We start from the raw sequence: 7,256 nt of genomic DNA on the forward strand, positions 1-7,256 counted from the left end.
ATCTGTTAGTCTTTAAGGTGCCACCGGACTCCTGGTTGTTTTAATGAGATCTATGATTGTCTGTGGATCAAAGATGCCCGTGATGGCCGCTGTGAATACATTCCAGGGGTCCTCCCTGATGGTCTAATGGTGAGGAGTTAGTGTGAATACCTTCCTGCACAGCACTATTTTACAATGATCAGAATGTTACAAACAAATCTTAAACTGAAATAAATAAGTAGAAAAATAAAACACAACATACACAATAATTAGCATGTTGACAATTATGCTGTAATAATGCATGATGAAACGGAACTGCCTTTCTGTTCTTTCTTACCACATTTTGGAAGTTTCCTGCTACCCTTTTAATCTTTCTGAGGCTGTTTTTTTTCTTCTTCTGCACGGCATTTTTCCATTTTCCCAAGAGAATATAATGAAATAGTTTCTATTCTTTAGATTACAAAATACTGTTGATCTGACCTTCTATCCCCGGCTCTGTGTCTTCAAAGGTAATGCACCTGCAGGAAAGTGTACATTAGCTAAGAATATTTAGATAAATTAAATGTATTTAATTGAGCAGGGCCTGATGAAATTCACCCTAGGACACTTAAAGAACCAACTGAAGCAACCTCAGAACCCTTAGCCATTGTCTGTGAGTACCCATGGAGGACAGGTGATGTCCCAGAGAACTGGAGAAGAGTAAACATAGTACCTATCTTTAAAAATGAGAACAAAGAGAACCTGGGGAATTACAGGCCAGTCAGCCTAACTTTGATATCTGGAAAGATACTAGAACAAATTATTAAAAATCTAGGCTAGAGGAGATTATAGTGATATAATAACCAACATGGATTTGGCAAGAAAAAAATCATGTGAAACCAACCTAATTTCCTTTCTTGGCACAGCTAATGGGTAGGGGGGAAGCTGTAGATATAATATAGCTTGATTTTAGGAAGGCTTTTGACACATTATAGTCTCATAAGCAAGCTAGAGAAGTGTGGTCTAGATTAAATTGCTATAGGGTAGGTGCAAAACTGGTTGAAAGACTGTCCTCAAAGAATTGTTATCAATGCTTCACTGTGAAATTGGAGGGAGATATCTAATGGGGTCATCATGTAGGGGTCTGTCCTGGGTCCAGCACTATTCAATATTTTCATTAATGCCTTGGCTAATGGAGTGGAGAGTATGCTTACAAAATCTGCACATGACACCAAGCCAGGAGAGGTTACCTGCACTTTGGAGGGCAAGATTAGAATTCAAAATGGCCTTGTAAATTGGAGAATTGGTCTGAAATCAACAAAATGAAATTTATTTAAGACAAGGGCAAAGTACAACACTTAGAAAGGAAAAATCAAATGCATAGCTACAAAATGGAGAATGATTGACTGTACTGCTGAAAAGGATCTAGGGTTATAGGGGATCACAAATCGAATACGAGTCAACAATATGATGCAGTTGTGAGAATATTCTGGGGTGTATTAACAGGAGTGTCATATCCAGGGCCGGCTCTAGGATTTTTGCCGTCCCAAGCAGAAACAATTTTGGCCGCCCTTCCCACCCCCTGTTTTTTTCTTACCCCACCCCCGGCCCCGCCTCAGCTCCGCCCCTTCCCCAAATCCCCAGCCCTGCCTCCTCCCCCCAGGCTCGTAAGCCTAGGAGGGAGGGGGAGAAGGGGTGTGCGCGCCGCAGCCATTCGGAGTCTCCCCCTCCCTCCTAGGCTCTCAAACCTGGGAGGGAAGGTGAGCAGCGGCACGCGAATCAGCTGTTTCGCACACCGCGGCCGCTCGGGATCTCCCCCTCCCTACCAGGTTTGAGAGCCTGGGAGGGAGTGGGAGCAGCGGCGCGCGAATCAGCTGTTTCGTGCGCCAGCGGCAGCAGCGGAGGTGAGCTAAGGCGGCCGGGGCACATTTTTAGGGGCGGCATTCTGGCGCCGGCCATGCCGCCCCTAAAAATGTGCCGCCCCAAGCACCAGCTTGTTTTGCTGGTGCCTAGAGCCGGCCCAGGTCATATCTAAGACATGGGAGGTAATTGTGCCACTCTGCTTAGCACTGGTGAGGCCTCAGCTGGAGAACTGTGTCCAATTGTGAGTGACACACCTTAAAAAAGATATGGACAGAGGAAAGCAACAAAAATGCTGAAGGGTTTAGAAAATGCATTGGGACAGATTAAAAACAGTGGAGATGTTTTGTCTTGAGAGGAGAAGACTGACAGGGAACCTGATAACAGTTTTCACATGGGTTAGGGCTGTTATAGGATGGTGCTCAATCGTTCTCCATGTCCACTGACATTAGGACAAGAAGAAATCAGCTTGAGGGAGATTTAGGTTAGATACTAGGAAACACTTTCTACCTATAAGAATAATTAAGCTCTGGAATAGATTTCCAAGGGAGGTTGTGGAATCCCCAACATTGGAGGCTTTTAAGAGCAGACCTACATTTCTGGATTCTATAACAGTGGAAGGCAAGGAAGGGTTTAGGTGTCTTGTTTTCCACCTAACGCCTACATACAGCTTCAAAACCCAAGGAAATTCCCCCTGCAGAAAACCAGTTAAAAACCAGTTCAGCTTGCTTAAAGGCATCACCTGCCCACACACACCCTAAAATCAGGGAAAGATCCAGTTAAGAGACAAGAGTCCTGTGGCACCTTATAGACTAACAGACATATTGGAGCATGAGCGTTTGTGGGTGAATACCCACTTTGTCGGATGCATGTAGTGGAAATTTCCAGAGGCAGGTATAAATATGCAAGCAAGAGTGAGTCAGTCTAGAGATAACGAGGTTAGTTCAATCAGGGAGGATGAGGCCCTCTTCTAGCAGTTGAGGTGTGAACACCAAGGGAGGAGAAACTGCTTTTGTAGTTGGCTAGCCATTCACAGTCTTTGTTTAATCCTGAGCTGATGGTGTCAAATTTGCAGATGAACTGAAGCTTGGCAGTTTCTCTTTGAAGTCTGGTCTTGAAGTTTTTTTGCTGCAGGATGGCTACCTTTAAATCTGCTATTGTGTGTCCAGGGAGATTGAAGTGTTCTCCTACAGGTTTTTGTATATTGCCATTCCTAATATCTGATTTGTGTCCATTTATCCTTTTACATAGGGCCTGTCCAGTTTGGCCGATGTACATAGCAGAGGGGCATTGCTGGCATATGATGGCGTATATTACATTGGTGGACGTGCAAGTGAATGAACCGGTGATGGTGTGGCTGATCTGGTTAGGTCCTGTGATGGTGTCGCTGGTGTAGATATGTGGGCAGAGTTGGCATCGAGGTTTGTTGCATGGATTGGTTCCTGAGTTAGAGTTACTATGGTGCAGTGTGTAGTTACTGGTGAGAATATGCTTCAGGTTGGTGGGTTGTCTGTGGGCGAGGACTGGCCTGCCACCCAAGGCCGGTGAAAGTGAGGGATCATTGTCCAGGATGGGTTGTAGATCACTGATGATGCGTTGGAGAGGCTTTAGCTGGGGACTGTATGTGATGGCCAGTGGAGTTCTGTTGGTTTCTTTCTTGGGCTTGTCTTGCAATAGGAGGCTTCTGGGTACACAGCTACCGGTGTAGCTCATTCCAGTGTGGGAAGCAAAATAAACTAAGCCAGTATAAGGCCCCTTTATACTGGTATAAATGTGGCCCCACTAAGGGTTGTACTGGTATAACTATATCGGTAACAAAATCACACCCTGAACCAACACAGTCATACTGGTACAAAACTTGTGCCTAAACCAGGGCTTAGTTAAAACGTATTAACGTCCCAATTTATAGATTCATAGATTCATAGATTATAGGACTGGAAGGGACCTCGAGAGGTCATCGAGTCCAGTCCCCTGCCCGCATGGCAGGACCAAATACTGTCTAGACCATCCCTGATAGACATTTATCTAACCTACTCTTAAATATCTCCAGAGATGGAGATTCCACAACCTCCCTAGGCAATTTGTTCCAGTGTTTAACCACCCTGACAGTTAGGAACTTTTTCCTAATGTCCAACCTAGACCTCCCTTGCTGCAGTTTAAACCCATTGTTTCTGGTTCTATCCTCAGAGGATAAGGTGAATAAGTTCTCTCCCTCCTCCTTATGACACCCTTTTAGATACCTGAAAACTGCTATCATGTCCCCTCTCAGTCTTCTCTTTTCCAAACTAAACAAACCCAGTTCTTTCAGCCTTCCTTCATAGGTCATGTTCTCAAGACCTTTAATCATTCTTGTTGCTCTTCTTTGGACCCTTTCCAATTTCTCCACATCTTTTTTAAAATGCGGCGCCCAGAACTGGACACAATACTCCAGCTGAGGCCTAACCAGAGCAGAGTAGAGCGGAAGAATGACTTCTCGTGTCTTGCTCACAACACACCTGTTAATGCATCCCAGAATCATGTTTGCTTTTTTTGCAACAGCATCACACTGTTGACTCATATTTAGCTTGTGGTCCACTATAACCCCTAGATCCCTTTCTGCCGTACTCCTTCCTAGACAGTCTTTTCCCATTCTGTATGTGTGAAATTGATTTTTCCTTCCTAAGTGGAGCACTTTGCATTTGTCTTTGTTAAACTTCATCCTGTTTAACTCAGACCATTTCTCCAATTTGTCCAGATCATTTTGAATTATGACCCTGTCCTCCAAAGTAGTTGCAATCCCTCCCAGTTTGGTATCATCCGCAAACTTAATAAGCGTACTTTCTATGCCAATATCTAAGTCGTTGATGAAGATATTGAACAGAGCCGGTCCCAAAACAGACCCCTGCAGTACCCCACTCGTTACGCCTTTCCAGCAGGATTGGGAACCATTAACAACAACTCTCTGAGTACGGTTATCCAGCCAGTTATGCACCCACCTTATAGTAGCCCCATCTAATTTGTATTTGCCTAGTTTATCGATAAGAATATCATGCGAGACCGTATCAAATGCCTTACTAAAGTCTAGGTATACCACATCCACCGCTTCACCCTTATCCACAAGGCTCGTTATCCTATCAAAGAAAGCTATCAGATTGGTTTGACATGATTTGTTCTTCACAAATCCATGCTGGCTGTTCCCTATCACCTTACCACCTTCCAAGTGTTTGCAGATGATTTCCTTAATTACTTGCTCCATTATCTTCCCTGGCACAGAAGTTAAACTAACTGGTCTGTAGTTACCTGGGTTATTTTTATTTCCCTTTTTATAGATGGGCACTATATTTGCCCTTTTCCAGTCTTCTGGAATCTCTCCCGTCTCCCATGACTTTCCAAAGATAATAGCTAGAGGCTCAGATACCTCCTCTATTAGCTCCTTGAGTATTCTAGGATGCATTTCATCAGGCCCGGGTGACTTGCAGGCATCTAACTTTTCTAAGTGATTTTTAACTTGTTCTTTTTTTATTTTATCCGCTAAACCTACCCCCTTCCCATTAGTATTCACTATGTTAGGCATTCCTTCAGACTTCTCGGTGAAGACCGAAACAAAGAAGTCATTAAGCATCTCTGCCATTTCCAAGTTTCCTGTTACTGTTTCTCCCTCTTCACTAAGCAGTGGGCCTACCCTGTCTTTGGTCTTCCTCTTGCTTCTAATGTATTGATAAAAAGTCTTCTTGTTTCCTTTTATTCCCGTAGCTAGTTTGAGCTCATTTTGTGCCTTTGCCTTTCTAATCTTGCCCCTGCATTCCTGTGTTGTTTGCCTATATTCATCCTTTGTAATCTGTCCTAGTTTCCATTTTTTATATGACTCCTTTTTATTTCTTAGATCGTGCAAGATCTCGTGGTTAAGCCAAGGTGGTCTTTTGCCACATTTTCTATCTTTCCTAACCAGCGGAATAGCTTGCTTTTGGGCCCTTAATAGTGTCCCTTTGAAAAACTGCCAACTCTCCTCAGTTGTTTTTCCCCTCAGTCTTGATTCCCATGGGACCTTACCTATCAGCTCTCTGAGCTTCCCAAAATCTGCCTTCCTGAAATCCATTGTCTCTATTTTGCTCTTCTCCCTTCTACCCTTCCTTAAAATTGCGAACTCTATGATTTCATGATCACTTTCACCCAGGCTGCCTTCTACTTTCACATTCTCAACGAGTTCCTCCCTATTTGTTAAAATCAAGTCTAGAACAGCTTCCCCCCTAGTAGCTTTTTCAACCTTCTGAAATAAAAAGTTGTCTCCAATGCAGTCCAAGAATTTGTTGGATAGTCTGTGCCCCGCTGTGTTATTTTCCCAACATATATCCGGATAGTTGAAGTCCCCCATCACCACCAAATCTTGGGCTTTGGATGATTTTGTTAGTTGCTTGAAAAAAGCCTCATCCACCTCTTCCACCTGGTTAGGTGGCCTGTAGTAGACTCCTAGCATGACATCTCCCTTGTTTTTTGCCCCTTTAAGCCTAACCCAGAGACTCTCAACACTTCCGTCTCCTATGTCCATCTCTACCTCAGTCCAAGTGTGTACATTTTTAATATATAAGGCAACACCTCCTCCCTTTTTCCCCTGTCTATCCTTCCTGAGCAAGCTGTACCCATCCACACCAACATTCCAATCATGTGTATTATCCCACCAAGTTTCAGTGATGCCAACAATGTCATAGTTGTATTTATTTATTAGCACTTCCAGTTCTTCCTGCTTATTCCCCATACTTCTCGCATTTGTATATATACATTTAGATCCTTTGTGGACGAGGCTTATGTGTCTGTGCAGCGCCTAGCGCAATAGGGCCCTGGTCTCAATTGGGATCTGCTGCCCAATGCAAATAATCAGCAGTGAGAACAGTTCAGGTAGTTTTTAACAAAGCTTAATTCCCACACATCACATTGGCTGCTTTCACTGACAAACTCTAACGCTCCATAAATGAGTCCCCTCCACTTCTCCCACCAGGAAAAATGGTGTGTTTCAACTAGACTGATTTAGTTAAAGCAGCAAATCCCACATGTAGACCTGGCCTACACTTAAAAGTTAGACTGACATAACTACATTGGTTAGGGGTGTGAAAAATCAACACCCCTAGCACCGTAGATATGCAGACCGATCTCCCAGCGTAGATGAGGCTAAGTCAACAGAAGAATGCTTCCATCAATGAAGCCACTGTCATTCAGGGACATGGCGTTCCGCCGCCTACAGAAAACGCCTTCCGTCACTGTAGGCTGCATCTACACTATGGGGTTTTGCAGGCATATCTATGGTGACTTGACGGCTTTTGGTACCCGCACTACCTATACCACAGCTATCTCGGCTATGTCTATACATACTGTAGTCACATCCCAATTGCAGTGTAAACATATCCTTACAGAGGCACTGTAGGGGATAGGGCACCAGATGGGGCACAATACTTCCTTCCTTCGGT

The sequence above is a fragment of the Chrysemys picta genome, chromosome 22 (assembly GCF_011386835.1).
Source record: "Chrysemys picta bellii isolate R12L10 chromosome 22, ASM1138683v2, whole genome shotgun sequence".
NCBI classification, from domain to species: Eukaryota; Metazoa; Chordata; order Testudines; family Emydidae; genus Chrysemys; species Chrysemys picta.